Source organism: Cavia porcellus, unplaced genomic scaffold, assembly GCF_034190915.1.
Source record: "Cavia porcellus strain 051 isolate PalLab524CR breed Dunkin Hartley unplaced genomic scaffold, mCavPor4.1 scaffold_9, whole genome shotgun sequence".
Classification (NCBI taxonomy): Eukaryota; Metazoa; Chordata; class Mammalia; order Rodentia; family Caviidae; genus Cavia; species Cavia porcellus.
This window is the reverse complement of record NW_026947492.1, coordinates 69,090,768-69,110,304: the sequence shown is the minus strand read 5'-3', so window position 1 is coordinate 69,110,304 and position 19,537 is coordinate 69,090,768. Positions and strand designations below refer to the sequence as shown.

Here is a 19,537-nt window from a genome sequence, read left to right as displayed (position 1 = left end):
CAGATAATACTTTACAATGTTTCATGTGTTGCTGAGAAAAGTTATACAGTCTTATAACTTAATGTATATCAGCTATAATACTCTTACCTATCAAGATTTTGAAATCTCTGAGTCTATTAAACTGTGTATTCATCTCTAAAAAGGAGGGAATTTCATTTGAAGACCTCTAATTGGAAGACACACTTGCTTTCTTAAATCTGTATGGTGAGGCAACATAATTTCACTCTTTTCTAAATCAAAGACCTCTTTAGAGATAGCCAAGACTAGTCCTTAGCTAATTGATTAGGACTCTCAGAAATAGAACTCTCAGACAATAAAGTGGGATGGCTACCTAAAGTTCCCAGCATCACAAGACTGCCAGTGTCATTGAAGTCTCTTCAGTGATTTCCCTTAGGGCCAAGGAACTAGTATGGTATTTGAGGTCCTTTGATTCAAAGATAAAATGTGTGTTCAATATTGCTAGAGGAAGAGAGTAAGTAAGAGATGATTACCTTTATTTTTGGTAATTTGGAAGTTTTATTAGAGTATTTAATGAAGCAATGATCTGATTTTGCCATGGGGGAGAAAAACCAACACTTGGGGATTTCTAGCAAGGAATTTGTAGCTTGGTGGGTTTGTAAAGTTTATGCACATGAAATTCTAGGATAATCTACATGAAGAAAATTAAATTTGGAAGTTATCTACCATGTGTAGACACTGGGGGGGGCAGAAAATCAAATGAGCTTTCTGATCTCTAGACCTTTAAGGGATACTGAAGGTCCTAGATATTTAGCAACAAAGTTACCCTCTAATATCTCTCTAGCATGAGAAACTGAAAGTGTAAATAGGAACCAAAATGAAGGATAGATACTGTGAAATAGGGAGAAATTGTTCAAGAGGAAAGGGGAACTTGGGAGGATCAAGGAAGAAAGGAGAGAAGGGAACAGAAAGCAAATGAGAAAAGAAGGATACACTGGAAACAAATCTTTGTACATAAGGAGGAAAGTGGGACTGGAGTGGAGGACAGTGGGGAAAAATGACAAATCAAGATTTATCATGTACAGGTATAGATTCCCTATGATGAATGTGATTGTTATGTGTAAATAAATTATACCAATAAATTTAATTTTTAATAAGTTACTCAGTAACAAATGCATATAGCTTTACCCATACCTGGCTAATATAAGTGAGAAAAAAAGAGAGCTATTCTGTGCTATTATAGTAACCATTTACTCCCTACAGGTATCTCATGTCAACATGCGGTATACCTCAAACATACAAAATGGGATCTATTTTAAAGAGAGAAAATAAATGCTGACCTCATTATTTTAATAAAGGATCCTGCTAGAGATCTTTCTAATTTATCTCAATCTACAAGGGCAACGGGAAAAACTAAAAGCTAGAATTGCAGCAGGATAGATTCAGGTGCAAAGCAAGGAGGATTTACTATGATAAATGTTAACAAGCATAAGAACCATACAAATATCTGAGGGTTGAGGAATCAGGGAGTCAACAAGATGAACTCTGTAGCATCTCAAAGCACTGGAAGCTCTATGTGATTGTAGTTTCTCCAAGTCTTCCCCTAGCTCTCTTCCTGGCTTAACAAAACTGTCCTCAACCAAATTTCCTATTCATTTCATCAATTTGGCACTTACTCCATCCTAGGATGTCAGCAGCACAGAAGGAGACTTATTCCAGCACAAGTAGCATAGCTTCTGGATCTGAGGTCTGGACCTATTTATCCCTATCATGTAAAGACTTTTTAATCCAGAGAGACTGTGCTTGGCTCAGAATACCCAGGGTACCAGCTGCTGCATGGAAATGACCTTTCAGATATAGTCTCTGGGGAGAAATGCCAGTCGTCAAAAGATCTTTCAAAGGGTGGACTTTTGTTATTGCTCTTGCTATTGCTGTTTTGTTGTTGTTGTCATTGAAGACCAAAAGTAAGTTACCAGAGGCCAACCCCAAGGGACTAATCACTGTTCAATATTTGACAAAAAATGCAAGCAAGTTTTGATAGACTGTTAGGAAAAGCCATTCAAGTAAGGAGTATGTGTGTAGGGTAGAATTAGAAGGGTTGTCCAGCTTCCTTTTGTTGCCCTACTAGTACCACAAATCAGTTGTTTCTCAGAAAATAATCACTGTTATTATTTCTCAGAAAATAATCACTCTGAATTCTTCTAGGTTGACATTGAGCTTGATTCTTTATTTCTCCCTCACAGTTGTGTATGTTTATGAAGCCAATTCCTTGTCTTGCTTTCTTCACCTGATTATACCAGAAGGCCAACTACTTAATCAACATTATTGCTAGTTATAGGTCACCCCAAATCTATGAAAGAATATGATCTATTTTCAGTTGTTAATATGCAAATCAGGAGTTATGAGGAAAGGCCCACACTGCATTTATACAATTGTTAGTCATCATCATGAGAGTATTTTAGAGCTATGAGATTAAATGAGATCAAAGAGTGAATATACAGAAAGAGCAAAAGATCTAAGTGAGATGAGACATTGTAATACTAGCTACTTGGGAGTCTGAGGCAGAAAGATCACAAGTCTGAGGCCAGTCAATCAAAGATTTACACTGTAATATAGCATTTACATGCTGAGGAAAGAAAGAAAGAGGGAAATAAGCTAGGAGTAAATACATCAAGGCCAAGTGAAGATCATAATTTAAAATGATGAAAATGTACATAAACCTATATGAAATATTAATTGATTAAAGAATAAGAGGATTACTGTTTTTACAATTGTAATGATCATTGTCCTTGATTAAAACAGAATAATACAATAATAATATAAAATTTGGGCAGAAGTGATTCAGAGAGAAATGAAACAGAAGTATGAGAAATACTACACAGAGACGCCTCTTTCCAGGAGTTATATCGCAAAAGAAAACACAGAATTATTGGTAATACATGGAGTGGAACTGGAGTCAAGAAAGGATTTTCACTTGAAAGAAATAAAGTTTTCATTTTGATTTTAAAAAAAAGTACAGCAGAGAGGGAAAGTTAGCCATTCAAATCCGAATAAAGAATTATTGGGGAGCTATGACTACACAAAGTAGTGCAGAATTAGATTCGGACATGATTGCTATGTTGCTATTTTTTTTAAATGCATATTGGCACAATGTTTTTAATTTTTCTGGGAAGATGCCCTGAAGGGGAATAGTTGGGTCAAATTTGACCTCTAATCCTAGTTTTTGAGGAATCTCCACACTGATTTCCACAGTGGTTGTACCAGTCCACAATTCCACCAACAATGGAGGTTTTTTTTTCCTCACAGCCCATCCAACATTTATTATGGGTTGATTTTTTTGTACCTGGGACTGAACTCATGACTTCACGTTTGTCAGGCAGGAACCGTGCCAAGAAGCGCTATCCAAGGCCTTTGATCTCTTCATAATAGCCATTCTTTTCTTAGTAGGAGGAGTCGCGGCATTGTTTTAATTTAGAACTCTCATAACCAGTGGTGTTTAGAGTCACACAATTTGTAGTAGCTAGATCTTGAAAATAACCCGAATGTCCATCAACCGAGGAATGAATAAAAAAGATATAGTATTTATATACCATGAAGTACTACTCGGCCATAAGAAGGATAAACTGGATACTTTTTTTCTTTTTTTTTTTTTATTTAAAGAGAAAGAAACAAAAAATACATGGATATAAAAAAGGGTAGAAATAACACAGAATTACAGAAAAATAAATGGTAAGAAATCGCCAGTTGATAAGTTACATATTATCATCTTAGAAATAGCTGTTCAGGTTACAAAATTAAAGTATGTAAATGACATAAAGTATGTAAAATGACACTGTCAACAGTTTTGCTCAATGATCTAACAAACCTTAGTACTATGGTTATCAGTCCTACACACTTGTTTTATATCTTAAAGAAGGTAAGATTAATCATATCAAAACAGAACAAAACAGTTTAAAAAAAAACAATTTAAAGAAATACAGATTTCAAAGCAAGTTCACTAGAGATCTTCACTGTCTATCTAATTGTCTCTAGTTTCTTCCAAACAGTTGTCCCCATCTTCACACATGTTAAATACATACTGCATATTATAGAACTAATCAAATCATTACAGGATGATGAAGGCTTTTTAGGTCTTCACGATCTGACATTGAGGAAGACAATAATAACTACCATCACATTTCTCATTCTCTTTGTAGTAGCTGTCCTTATCTTTACATATACTGATATTGAACTTAAGAGACTAGACTAATATCACTCTGATCAATGAATAATAGTATTGCTAGATTTTATATCATAATGCTACAAAATTAGCATTGGGTTTCTTAGTGTCTCTTCTTCTTTATAGTATCTGTTGATTACATATTGCATTATATAATCTGTTCTCATAAATAGTTTTTTTTAAAAAATCTTCTCATGCGTGAATTCTACATGTATATCTATCCTCTCTGTATTATAGGGGAGAACAAATCATAACAAGACAGCAAAACAACTTCCTAGAAAAACACTCAGTGAAAAACACACATAAGACCACAATATTAGGTGATCTACCATAGTTACTATGCATTCTCTTGTTATTTTCCATAGTCTTGTCCACATCATCAGGCTTAATATAGTTGAACATAATATTACCTAGCTATTTTTATAATAACACAACTTTAAAACATTGTAGGACTTGAGAGCTGTTAATAATTAATACTGGTATGGATATCTATTACATCATGTCATGTTCAGAGTAGTTGCCTCTACTTTTAGGGTTGATACTATCAAGATATAAAATTCAAATAAAATCAGTCAACGCAAAACTGCGGTCTTATGAATCAGATTCAAATAAGATCAGTCGTAGTAAGACAATATAAGTAGTACAGGATTTCAGCTCAAATTAATAGGAAATTAAGGATAGTTACCATGGTATAACCAGCTATTTTTGGGTCAGATGTCTGTGACCTCAAATCCAATATGAGTGGACAGACCAGAAAAAATTAAATTCAAACTAAACAGGGTGATAAGACTACTGTGACTTTTAAATCCTAATATGCTATTAAGAATGACCTATGCCTTTTTTTGTAGTGTATCAAAGCTATCTATACTAAAGCCTATAGCTTACCGAATCTGCCTCATGTCTGCTACTCCACTTTACTGCTATAATTTGGCCACCTTACTCCCTCTTTCCACTGTCTGCCCCGTTCATTGAGGCCTCTCTGCCACTGTTGCTGGAATGCTGGTATCCCTTCTTCTCTTTCTGTGGAATGTCCTTCAGCACTCTCTGTAGGGCTGGGTTGGTGGCCACAAACTCCCACAGTTCCTCCTTGTCTTGGAAGCATCTTATTTCTCCATTAATTTTGAGAGAGAGTTTTGATGGGTAGTGAGTCTTGGTTGCATATTATTTTCTTTCAGGACTTGGAATATTTCTCCCCATTCCCTTCTTGATTTAAGAGTTTGTGTTGATAAGTCTGTTGTTATTGTGATAATTTTCCCATTGTAGGTAATCTGCTTTTTTTCTCTGGCTGCTTTTAATATTCTGTTCTTTTGGTGTATTTCTGGAATGTTGATTATTATATGTCTGGGTGTCAATCTGTTTTGGTTGTAGGTAGCTTGTGTTCTGTATGCCACTTTTATCTGGATATCATTTCTTTTTGCTATACATGGTAAATTTTGCTTCAATATATCTGTAAATATTTTTTGTATTTCATTTTTGGTTGCTCCTGCTTCCTCACTCACATTCTTTATTCTTAAGTTATGTATCCTTTTGTCATCTTCTAGCCTTTGAATTGTTTCTTTCTTGTTATTGTTTCTTGTTATTTTTAAGAGGTCTTTTATTCATGATCACATATGTTATATCTCTCTTCAAGTTTCAAAAGGCTTTAGTTTCTATCAAGGCATTTTGCCAGTGTTCAATGGAGTTTTTAGTTTCCTGGTAATCTCTTTGGATCTGTTTCATGTTTAAACTCTTCTTCAGAAGTAACTCTTTCTTTTCTGATTTCCTCAGTTCTTCCATCTGTGTTCTCTTGGGCAGGGCTTGTCATTTCTTTAATTAATCTCTTTATATTATGCCTCACTTGGATCAGGAGTACCATTTTAAATTCATCTATGAGGTCATGGAGGTTTTTTTTTTTTTTTTTTTTTTTTTTTTTTACTTCGGCTGTTGCTCTGTCCAATATTGGATGGTAGCTGTGCTTGTTCTCTTCAGCATTTACTTCTCCTGGACTTATTTTATCATGTTGGGCAGCTAGAGATATTTTTTATTTCTATCTCTTGTCATGTTTCTGGTTTCTTTCAGACTGGAGTGTTCTGGGGGTCTGTGGCCCTCTCCGTATTGCTTACGGCCTTTAAGAAGTGTGTTGACTTGAGTTTTTGCTGTCCTCCTCAATTTGCTGTTATCTGGTGTAGGCAGAGATGCAGGGATGGTGCAGGCTAGCCTCTAGCCTCTGTGACAGTCAATCTGCAAATTAGGCTGTACTTTGTGGGTGTCACAGAATCGTGACTATTTTGTATCTGCTTATTGGATCCCAACCAGAGGCTTGGTTCTGCCTCAGCAGGTCCTGCCAATTCTCTCTGTGCCAGAAGCAGCTGGCTAATGTCACCGTGGCACAGGGATCAGCCCAAATCCTAGCTGTCCTCTTCTAGACCTCTCTGTGCCAGGAGCGACTATGTAATGTCACCGCAGCGGGTCTGCCCAATTGCAAGATGTCTTCCACTAGTTTTCTCTATGTCACTGACACTGATACAGCACCAGGCTCTGACCGCTTTCAAGATGTGGTCCAACAGACCTCTCTATACCAGGGGTGACTGTCTGATGTCACTGAGCCACGTGCTCTGCCCAACTCCAACATGTCTTCCACCAGACTCTCCTTATTGATGTCGTTCTGGTGGCGGGCTCTGCCCAATTTCAAGATGTATTCCAGCCAGCCACAGCAGCCACGGGACCCAGTCCCCAGTACTCACCAGCACTCAGTGTAGGTCTTCCTCTTGAGTCTACTGCACACTATGCCGCTTGCCTTCACTGTGTTCCTGACACAGCGTGGAACAGTCAGAAAACTGCACGGTGCCTGGCTTCGGAACTCTGGAGCTTCTCACAATCTCCTCTTGCACAGCCAGGCAGCCCTAGCTGCTTTGTGGGATCCTGGGTCTCAATTTCCAGCAGTCACCAAAAGCCAATACAGCTTTTCCTCTTGGGTCCACTGGTCAGTTTGCCACATTAAAGGCACGGGATATGCAGGCTCCAGTTATCAGCCATTGCAGTCTCAGCATGACCATAAATCCTCCAGCTGTGCTGTCTTGGTTAAAAAGAATCATTATCCATTTGTCTGGCCCTCTCCATGTTGTCATATTCTAGCATCTAATATGATTTCTCTGGATAGACTCTCCGCCCAATCCCCTAGCAAGCTGCCATTTTTGATAACCTAAACTGGATACTTTTATAGGCAAATATATTCAACTCAAGACCATACTCATAAGTGAAATAAATCAGACTCTCATGTGTAAACAATATTTTCTCCCTAGTGTGAAAAGCTCAAAGAGAAAGTAAGATCCAAAATGTACAATAGATAGTGAAATGGGAAGCAACTGTTCAAAAGGAAAAAGAAACTGGGATGAGGAAAGGAGAAAAGAAGGAAGAGAAGAGTAAAAGTGAATAAATATATATATATATATATATATATATATATATATACACACACACATATATATATATATATATATATATATATATATATATATATATACATATATACACAGAGGGGTCAGAGGTTTAGCTCAGCAGCACAGCACAAGTGCCTGCTTGGCAAGTGCAAGGTCCTGAGTTGGATCCCCAGTACCAATAGTTAAGATAATATGCTACTAATTTTTATTAACTCATTGAAAAGAAAGTTTTGTGCTAATATTGAACCAGGTTCTGGGTAAGGAAGATGAAAATAAAAGGAGGGGAGAGAGATTTTGTATTAAATATTAACTCTAAGAATGGGTCATAGCACTGATGTTTCCATGGGGAGGAATGAATAAAATGAATTTATATGAAAAGGCAGTAAAATAAATTTATTATTGATGCCTTACAGTTCAAAGACAGTTGACTTGGGATTTGAGAGACATAGAGCTTGGAGTGATGAGCCAGGGAGTAAATACAGAGTCCTAGGGTCTGTCTAAGGTATCTGAGGTAGGGTGGTCAAGACATATGAAGGAAAGATCAAGGTGCTGATAATCAAATTATCCCAGTTTTCTATTGTTACATATAATTACCCCAAAGCATAATGGTTTCCAAACAATTTATTATCATTTCTTATGATTGTGTAGGGTATACTGAAATACTTGAATATTTCTCCGTTGGGTTGTCAGGTGGCTACAGTGAGATTTTGATGAAATAGTAGTCATCTCTAAGCTAACCAGAGCTGATGCAATTGGTGTTGGTTGTTAAATAAAAAGTTAGCCAGGACTGCTGATCACATGACCGCTCTGTCACTTCACAGTATAGTACCTGTGTACCATAAAGTATCAAAGAAGGAAATATGTAAACACAGCTATGAGAAAGCTGTAAAGTTTCTTATAACCATGCCACGAATATCACCAAATTCCATTTCTATTTTTCCAGGCTCGTCACTTCAAGATTATTTTTCTATTATTCTCAGGGATACAGGGGATCAAAATCATAACTGCGTGCTTGCCAGAATAAAAAGAGGAGAATTAGATCAGATTTTTTGGAGCGGCAGGTATTGTTTCAGAAAAGTTAATGGGATGCAAGATATTGTTCTGGCCACTCCTGGAAAGTAAAACTTGCAACATTACATTCTCTGGCCATAATATTATGGATCTTTTCCTATAACCAAAAACATTTACCAACTCTGAGTTCTTGTGTCCATTATGGGATTAATTCAAAGTATGGATCTCATAAGTTGGGAGCAGGGTGGTTATTAACAGTGACTGAGAGAGTTAAGGGAAGTGAGCAGAGGGAAATGTTGGTTGGCGAGTACTGTGTAACAGTTATGTCAGAAGACTAAATTCTGCTATTCTATGGCACATTGTGGTGAATATAGTTAGCAATAATGCATTGCATATCATGAAATAGATGTGAGCAGATTTTTATGTAGTCAACAAAAAAATGATAAAAGTTTAGGGTGACGAGTACACCCCCAATGTGATCTTGCTTCATTTTATACAATGTAACACTGTGCCTCACTGTGCCTCATAAACACATACAATTATTGAGAATTAATCAAAAATACATTTTAGGGACTCGGGATTTAGCTCAGGAGCATAAGCGCCTGCCTTGCAAGCAGGCAGTCATGAGTTCGATCCCCGGTACCCAAAAAAATAAAATGTAAATATGGCTTCTTGAGTTTAGTTCTTTGTACAGAGTTTAGTTTTTGTGGTTAGTATCAATTTTAAGAACAACAAAGTAAATAAATAGCTTATTTGCAACTTACACAATCAACATGATGGCAATACTAACCTATAGATAGGTTAACTGTGAACATTCTTACAATCTCACTCTCACAGTGTTGTATTATGCTGAGCCATTTTTTTAACTTGAGAAGCTTTTTACCATTTGGAGATCCTGGAGTGGAAGGGGTCTATTTATATTTTAACTTAATTCTTGTTTGTATTACTCTAAATTCTTCTTAAACACTGATTTTGTTTGTATCTCCTTTTCTGTCTCATTGTATGTGGTATAAAAATATTAGTACTTTTAGTACTCTACCTCAGAATCTCCTTGGCCAGATTCACTAGCACATTAGCTATAGAAAAAATTCCATATTTCTGCTACAAGTCTTGGAAATTTTAACTTGACTGGATGTAACTGATGGCTTACTGACATAATTGGCAGTTACTGACTGTGATCTGAATTGGGAACATTCATTTGAATTTTTAGAAAATAGTTTCGCCACACTGCTTTGAATGCTCACAACACAGTAGCTAGAGTCTAAAGGGAGTTACAGTAATCAAACATTTTCAGAGACCCAGGTAGAAACTGAAAAGATTTCTATGACTTACTCTCAGAAGCCATAGAATGTCACTTCTACTGGATATTTTTGTCAAGGAATTTCTACTCTATGTCAAAATTCAAGAAAATGATGTTTCACCTCTATTAATGCAGAAATAAAGAGCAGGTTATAGCACAGAGACATCTTTGTAAAATGCAGTGCTATATCAAGTTATAAAAGAGCCTTTAATATACACATGAAAATCACTAAGAATTATAGCAAGAATTGAGTTTTTTGCTTTGTTGTCTTCTGTTCTGGGGGAAACAATAGTATGTCAAAAGCCAAATCTCTTCAAAAAAGAAAGAGTGACCCTGGCTCAAAAGATACATACAAGTAGAGAGGAAATGAATAATATATTTTGATAATATGAGATTTAAAAGTGAAAAGTTTTAGTGTGAATGAATAATGTTGGTCAAAAAAGCAATGAAGGAGACATACATCACTTTTAGATCTGAAAAATTACTAAAAGAGCCAAGTTTATGAATTTTGCAAAGAACCATAACTTTTCTGATCTGAAAGCAGTCACAATTTCACAGTCACTTGAAAGATCATTAAAGAATTCAAAGGTCCACTGATGGATGACAGTGACTGGAGCTCTGAAATTTAAATTCTCCAGTTGATTCTGATACCCACTGTAAGCTTGAGAACTACTATCTTGGAAAAATTAATTTCCTGCAAAGAATTCTTAAAAAGCATAAATATTCACTGTTATTTCTACTGAGTTTTTATGTGGAAAGTTCTATAGACTTTTTGCCAAATTGTGAGGTTTTTACTCACCTCTTTTATTTCATTTATAAGAATCATCTACTTATATGATGTTCTACAGATCTTATCTGAAAATGAAATGTAAACTACTATCTGATCTTTCTCTCTCTCTCTCTCTCTCTCTCTCTCTATATATATATATATATATATATATATATATATATATATATATATATATATCTCGATTTGTACCGAGCATCAAACTCACTAACTCATACTTACCAGGCACGTGTTTGAGCCACTGAGCTAAATGCCTGGCCCTGCCTCTGATCTCTTTTCAAACAAGTCTTCAACTTTTTATTGCTTCCCTTGAAATCTACCTGCTCATCTTTTCTCACTGCTTTCAACAAACTATAATAAATTTCCAGGATTTTATGCAATTTTACACCAAGATGTTGGAAATTTTTATTCTAAAAAACAGAACTACTCCAAAACTAATATCATTACATATTTTTTTTTAATTTTTATTTAAGGAGAAAAGAAAAGAAAGGAAAAAAAACATTGAAGGGGTACAAGTTATACAGATTTACAGAATAAAAAAATGCGCAGTAGGAAATCACTAGTTAATGGATTACATATTGCCATCTTAGAAATAATTGTTCAAGTCACAAAATTAAAGCTTGTAAAGTGGACATTCCATCAATGATACTGCAAACAGTTCCGTTCAATGATCCAACAAAACCCTGTGATATCATTTTCTATCTTATACTTTTAAATATACATGCAGTTATATAGTTTAGAGCACTTTCTTTTCCTCTCTTTTGTACAATGACTATTACACATTTTGGGTTTCATTGCTCCCACGGTTCTTATTGCTTTTTTGGAAGAGAGTAAAACCAAATGTGACATAACAGAACAGAATCGGTCAAGTCAAAAGGGTGGACATAATAGATAATATAAAAACATAATACAAGGTGATCAACAATGGTTACCATAATGCCTCCCGCTATTTCTAATAGAATTGCCTATATCATTAGTTGTAATACAATTGAACAAAACCGTAAAGAATAAAACCGACAAAACCAAAATATTGGAGACATTGTAGGTCCTCAGAAGTAGATAAAAGTCAACGAGAATGGGCGTTATAATGAATCTCATGATCTTCTCAGCTGATGCCTAAACTTTCGAACCTGATACTATCCAGCAAAACAGAATATAGGAACCTCAGTCAAAAACAAGATGGTGAGAGTAATACAGGGCTTCAAATCGAGATAATAGAAAGTCAAAGTGGGTTACTATATTATATCCTGCTATATTTTTCCCTGTAATTAAATGGATAAAAATAAAAAAGTAAATAATGGAGTGGAGATTGAAAAAAAAAAAAAAAAAGAGGGCATAACAGCGAAACAGGGCAGATCAAAACATAACTATTTAAGCAGAATAGTGTTTCACCACCAGCTAATCCTGACCCAAAAATAGTTACCATATTGACTCCCTCCCTGAAGTCCTTGAGTATAACTTCATATACTGTAGCATTAAGTATATCAAAACCATGTAAATCCATTTAAGAGAATGACAGCATTATAGAGTATTTAGAATCGACTAACAGAAAATGAACAATGGTCTCTGTATAATCTCCTTGTCTCTAAAAGGTTTTTCCTTATACTATCGTACATAGTAAAATCCAATAAGATATAACCTGTTTAGACCATTGGAGACAGAAGAATAAAAGCTAGATGAGACTTCAAAACAAGATGGTACTAGATCAGCATTACCTCCTCGACCCCCAATCCTGAGAATCAGGCAATAGTGGACACTGTACCAATATACATTAAGCGCCATTTAGAGAGCCTCATAGACCAATTCAGGAATGAAGTTATCAATGACCTGAAGCTAGAAGTATGCAGAATAGTTAGAGAAATGCTAAGCACCACCCAGGAAAAAGCAGATGGTGGAGTGGAAGAACAGAAAAAGAGGGGAGAATTGCTTGATGGAGAAAACAGAGAAAGCATTGAGTATGTGAAGCAGGTGCAAAGGGACTATCAAGAAATCAAGAGGTCTACCCAAGACTGGCATAACAGCTTGAAAGAAACTAAGGACAGACTATCTGAATTGGAGGGCAGACTTGAAACATGGGAGAATGAAATGAAAAACGTCTTAAAAATAACAAAGAAACACACAGCAATAATACAAAGACAAGAAGATGATAAGAGGAGCCATAACTTAAGGATTAAGAACATAAAAGAAGAAGTAGGGACACAAACAAGTGAACTACAAAAGCTACTCACAGAAATAATCCAGGAGAATTTTCCTAATTTAGCAAAAGGTAAAGATACTCAAATGTATGAGGCATACAGGACCCCAGCTACCTACAACCCTAGCAGAGAAACACCCAGGCATATAATAATAAAAATTCCAGAAATTCAATACAAGAACAGAATATTAAAAGCTGTAAGAGACAAGAAACAGATCACTTACAAGGGAAGACCCATCAAAATTACAGCAGATTTCTCTTCACAAACCATCAAATCACGAAGAGCATGGGGAGAAATAATTCAAGCTTTGAAAGATAATAATCTACAACCAAGATTGAGATATCCTGCACAACTGTCCCTGGAAATTGATGGAAAAACGAGGTGCTTCCAAGATAAAGAGGAACTGGGGGAATTTGCAACCACCAATTCAACCCTACAGAAAGTATTGCAGGATATTCTAAAAAAAGAAAAATGCAAAGAACCCAGAAATAGGGGCGGGGAGGCCACAACGATTAGAGCAGAGAACAAAACGAAGAAGACAAACTGACAGCTACTGACAGAAAAAGAGCTCAACAGAAATGAGACAGAGAAGATTGGATGATAGGAACAGCTTTTTTTGGAGAAAATGACATCTTAATAGGTAATGCTGATCTAATATCATTACATATTCTTCTTTCCTAATCCATCAGCCTCTTGTCATCCCCTTAGGGAAAATCAGTAGTTTGACTTTATCCCGAATCTGCTTGGTCTTTACTCCATAAATGACTGGATTGATCGCCGGAGGGATGGACACATAAAGGTTAGCATAAAGGATGTGGAAAGAGTGAGGAATATTATGACCAAAACAAAGTGTAAGAACTGAAAATATGGCAGGTGTATAGAATATAAGAATGACACAAACATGGCAACCACATGTGCTGAGGGCTTTCTGTCGAGCAGCCCAAGATGGAAGATTAAACACAGCACGAAGGACGAGAACATATGAGATTCCAGTGAGGATCAGATCTGAAGTGACAGTCAGTATAGACACAGCAAAGCCATACCAGATATTGATGGAAATATCTGCTCAGGCCAGCCTGGCAATACCTATGTGCTCACAGTATGTGTGGGGAATGATAAGTGTTCTGCAGAATGGTAGCCACTTTAATAGGAACACACATGGGAAGATGATACAAAAGCTCCTGAAGATTATACCCATCATAATCTTCATGATAATTTGATATGTGGGAATAGAGGTGTATCTTAGCGGAAAGCAAATAGCAACATAGCGATCAAATGCCATGGCTAGCAGTATAGCAGAATACATGGCAAAGCTGGAGTGCAGAAAAAAACATCTGAGTAAGACATCCGGGAAATGTGATCTCCTGAGGACCCATCCAGAAGATACTACATGTTTTTGGTACACATGTGTTAGACAGGATGAGATCTGTAGCAGCCAGCATGGAGAGGAAAAAGAACATGGGCTCGTGAAGGCTCCGATTCTTGAAAATAAGGCAGAGAAGAACACTATTCCCTGTGAGGGCCGCAAGGTAGATAATAAAGAAGGGAATCCTGTCCCACGTGTGAAACTGCTCCAGCCCTGGGATTCCCATTAGGATGAAGGGGCCAGGATTGAAGCTGATCAAGTTGAAAGTGGCAATGATGGTCCTGGCTGGGTGAATCTCATAAACTGAAAGCAAAAACTTTGTGACTGATTGTTAGTCATTCACAGGCATCCACATCTGAACCTTCTTCAATATGATTCTCTTTCTTTCAGTTTGTAGGAAATGATCAATCATCTCCCAACTCTTTTCTTTCCTAAGCAACAGCTGCCAAATTTTCAGTCATAATTTTAAAACCTAATAACAGTATTATTGTAATATTTTCCCAGAGACAATGAAATAACTCAATCCCAGTCCTGCTTACCTAACAACAATCCATGAAGCTTTCTAAGATAATGTGTGCATGAAATGATATTAAAGAAAGATCTACTTAGCTAGAAGTTAAGAATTTGGGCCAAAATTCAATGTGAAACACCAACCCAGGGCAAATTGTAGTAAGTACTGTGTAGAATCACAAGGAACTTCACAAATGAGGCTCAACTAACACCTGAGCTCATCCTGCGGTCACTTTTCTTTCTTTCTCCACCCTTCATATTAATGGTCTGCTTATTTCTCAGTACCATTATGGAAAAGTTTACCAAAACCAGAAAAAGGGGGAAATTAGCCCCTTGTCTACCCACCTTTGAAATTTTAAACACAATAAAATGTTTAATCTTCCATCTTGGGCTGCTCGATAGAAAGCCCTCAGCACATGTGGTTTCCATTCTTCATGGGATCACCCTATCCATCTCAAACAGTACATTTTCTTTAATCTGTTAGTAGTATTTTTATGTGTGATCACACTACTTTTGACCACAAAGTCCTGATTTTTTACATTAGAATATATTTAACTCTCCTTTATTTACTGAACTATTTGATTGCTGGGGACTATTCTCCTCTCCTAAGACTGGTTATAGTGTTATGAAATTATCCTACACCTGTACATGCTCAGTGCCCCTCAGTGCTTAGCTAAACACAAGAAATGTCTTTCAGTAATGCCTTGATCATGAAATAGAATAATTCATTGCCTATCCTTTTCTGTGTTTTTACGCTGAGTATAACAATATGAATATGAATATATCCTCTGCATCCTTAAATGAATGAGTGTGCATTGCCAAAAATTAGCCATGGAATAATATCCTAAGACCTATTCCAGAATGCAATGCAACTGTTCTCCATCAATTTCTCTGTGGATTAAAGCAAGTTAAAACAGAGGACCTCTGAGCCAGGGAGACCAGGTCCCAGTGCACTAACATATTGTAGGCTAGGAGGAAAGATTCAACAAAATGAATAGTTTGTAACTTAACAAAATAGTGTTCAGCTCCAATTAATAGTGGCAGGTATTTTAGCATCTAAGAAAGCAGCATAAAGACAAAAATGTGGATTACATCTCCCCTTTACTTTCCAACATTCATAGCAAACATTCCTATAATGAAGGACAAATTGACCAGAGAAAAGCATAAGAAGTTTATTTACTCAAAGTTTTAGTTCACTCAGTAGATTTAAGAATGAAGACCCAAATGCTCAGGGAAAACTATATTTTGTACTTAGGTTTAGTGAAGAATGGACAATGATGTATAAACGTGATTGGACAAAAAAGGTATGATCTAATAATATTAAGTAGAGGGAGTGGCTATGTTCTCACATGTTCTTTGGACCCTTGGTTTAGCATTTCTTTACGTCTTGCTATTAAGTAGGTCCCTTTCCAAATGAAGACTCTATGGCTTATTTCAAATGACCTCACTATGTTTCATGGCCTTCACTGGCAGAGTGTCCTAGTCCCTATGACCTGCCCTGAGGAAGAATTCTAGTTTCTATGCCATCATTGTGATAATAAACAGGGCAAGGAGAAACAGACAAAGAGATAGAGCTGTATATGTTTCAAAGTACACAACTTGCTAAGGGTTGTACTTTTCAATGTCAGTTATGCTTCAGTTTCTAAGGGCCTTCTTCTAGACTGACCAGCAACTTGTCAAAGAAACTCCATAAGAGTTAGAGCTATTGTGTTCTGTGGCCTGGTCTAGAACTCCTAAAATTCCTTGTATAGGAACCTTTTATCTTCTGAATCTTTGGCTGTATCATAGTGGATGACTATTAGTGCTTGTTGAATAGAAATAAATTTTTTCTATCTTTAGGTGACAAAGCTCTGGAGACATTTTCACTATAACTGGCACATATGCAGTTATGAAGAGACTGTCCTTTTCAATTAATTTTTTCATGACCGGGCTTGATTGCTAATTCTTATGATCTTCCCATAGAGGTCCATTATTGAGAGTACATTATATAGAGTACTACTAGTTTATTTGTGTAGGGTAGTCTCTAAAATAACACACATGTGTATATAAAAATCACAGATAACCTACCTGGATATTTTATCTAATTCTGTCAACAGTAAAATGTTCCATAAAACCAGCCAGTCATGGAGGTGCATGCATATAATCCCAGCACTCAGGAAGCTCAGGCAGGAAGATCATTGAGAGTTCAAGACCAGGCTTAGCTATAAAGTGAGCTCATGGTTAACCTGAATGGCATAGTGAGACCGTGTCTGAAAAAGACAAAAAAAAAAATCCACAAGATCTTCCATTCACCCAATGATGAAGTCTGCTTTCTGAGGCTAGTGGCCAAAAATCAGAATTTACTCATTGCTCATCTCACTTCTTCCTTCATACTGAAACAAAGCACTTAAGTCTTTTAGGAATCAAATCACATGCTTATTAAAGAGGAGTAACAATTTGAAAATACGTGTCTTAAGCACATATTGCAAAGAACTGGTGGTGAAACAATTATCACCTGATCTATAGAGAAAATAAGTCTTCATGATTTCTTCCAATTCCTCTATTTAGGCTAAACTACAAATCCAGGTAGATTCTCACCAGGCATAATAAAAATTCATTTTTAAATAAAATTCTTTCCAGTTTTTCAGTAATGTTTACAAAGGGCCAGGGATATGGCTCAGTGACACAGTGGTTGCTTGGCAAGGCAGAGGTTCTAAATTCAATTCAAGACACAAAAGAAAAAAATTGTTTATCCTGTTGTGATTCCCAGCACCAAAAATATTTATTGAGTGTGTATTACGTTGCGACTGAATGGTAGGCTCCTTGCCAGAAATGGGAGCAAAGATAAAACAAAATAGACACTAACCCAGTGCCTTAATAGAGAGAAGACAAAGATACTTTAAAAATTAAATATGTAAGTAATCATACCCTCAAAGATATGATGAATCTTGAAATTACAAGTACTTATACTATTAAAAGATATGAGACAATAATTTAGAATACAAGATTAAAGAAGGAATATCTCAGGAAAGAGATTTGAGGCCTAAATAGGAGTTGCCTAGCAAAGAATAGTGAAAGATAAAATGTGACATTTCATGTACTGAGGAAGCTGAATCAAGGCATGTAGAGTGGCTGTATGATATTAACTCATTAACAGTTGTAGGGACTGGGAATATAATTCAGCAGCTTAATCAACTGCCTGGCAAGCACAAGATCCTGAGTTCAATTCCTCACTAAAAATAGTAATTATATATATATATATATATATATATATATCTTCCTGCCCTGTGAAGTCATTTTTACCAATTCTCTAGAATACTGAGCGAATTTAGTACAATTCTGGAAATATATTTTTTAATTGAGCATATAAGAAAGAAAGGTGTTTAGGACATAAACAAAATGTGGCTAAAATGATGTACAATGGACTCTTAGCTGGTTAGAGAAGGAGGAAAAGTGAATTTGAGAGTAGCGTCTCAGTGGAAAAGATTTTTGATGAGGTATCAATATGCATGACACATTTTTTGAGGCTACATTGCATGCCAGGTATTTTCATTGGACAGACTGTAGGAAGACGAAAATGATAAGTTTTAGCCTTCAAAGAACACATAAAGTAGTTGTTGGAAAAATAAACATAAATAAATGTGATCATTTTTAGCATTAGCATAAAGAAAGCAGCCACTGTGTAAGTCTCTTCTGAGCTTCTAAAGTGCAGTGCTACAGAAAACAAAGACAATATCAACACAGAAGCACACAGACACACATAGGATCTCATATCAGAATGCTAAGTTCAGTTTTTACTTTCTTATTCAAAGATGCTTGGTCTTTTGCCTAAAATAATCAAGGCTAGCATGGCCAATTCAGTTAGACCTGAGATCAAATGTAGTATCAAATGTAGTATCAAAGCTGCTTTAATGCGATCTTCATGGTTGAATGTATGACATTATTTCCTGTGGAGATTTTAAACAGAATGTATTGTTATCCCAGGACAATTGTCAAAGAGGAGTGTGGGCAGTTTCCATTCAGCTCCATTGCACACACCACATCTATGCCAAATCTTATTTTGTGTAAAATAACATAACTTTGAGTGTGACAATGTGAAAGAAAACCTTTACTACTGAAATTACTTCAAAGAGCCAAAGAGTCAGGGAAGTGAAAGGCAGACAAAGTGTAAATAAAGATAAATACATACATTTAATATTTTTTATACCAAGAATCAAACTCAGGGCCTCGTGCTTAATAGGCAGGCGTTGTGCCACTGAGCCATATTCCCAGAACCCATAAATTTAGTGATGTAAGTAACAGGCAAGAATGGAAATTTCAAAAAACTACTTTTTTATTTAGTCTTTCAATGATCTGAAAGAAGTACAATATGCGTAATTCTGAGAACAATGGAATCACTGAAGAGCTTCAAGTTGCAAAGTGACACATTTTTTTTCTAAACTGTAAAATTCTCACTCTAAGAATAAGTTGGATGAGACTAGGAGGAAAGTTCTTCAAAAAACATTTTGAAACATTATCAGAAACATAATGGATTGGGGACTAATCAAGCTCAATGTTATGCATTGAGAATGTGATGCATATAGCTACCAGAATGACACATAAGCACCTCAAACTCAAATACTCAGTTCAACTATTGAGCTAATTGTGCTGGTGAGTCTTGAAGGAGAAATGAAATACTACCCACAGGCTTCAGGCTTGGCATTCATGGTTTTTTTTTTTTTTTAAGATACCATTTACCAGAAAGGAAGATACAAGACAAAGAGAACATTAGTGGAATAGGAAGGTCCAACTGG

The 19,537-nt window shown here is 36.1% G+C and overlaps 1 pseudogene; it reads right to left on the bottom strand.

The window, feature by feature from the left end:
- Positions 1 to 13,574: 13,574 nt before the first annotated feature.
- LOC100733581 (olfactory receptor 52H1-like) lies at positions 13,575 to 15,053 on the bottom strand (annotated as a pseudogene).
- Between the last annotated feature and the right edge of the window lie 4,484 nt (positions 15,054 to 19,537).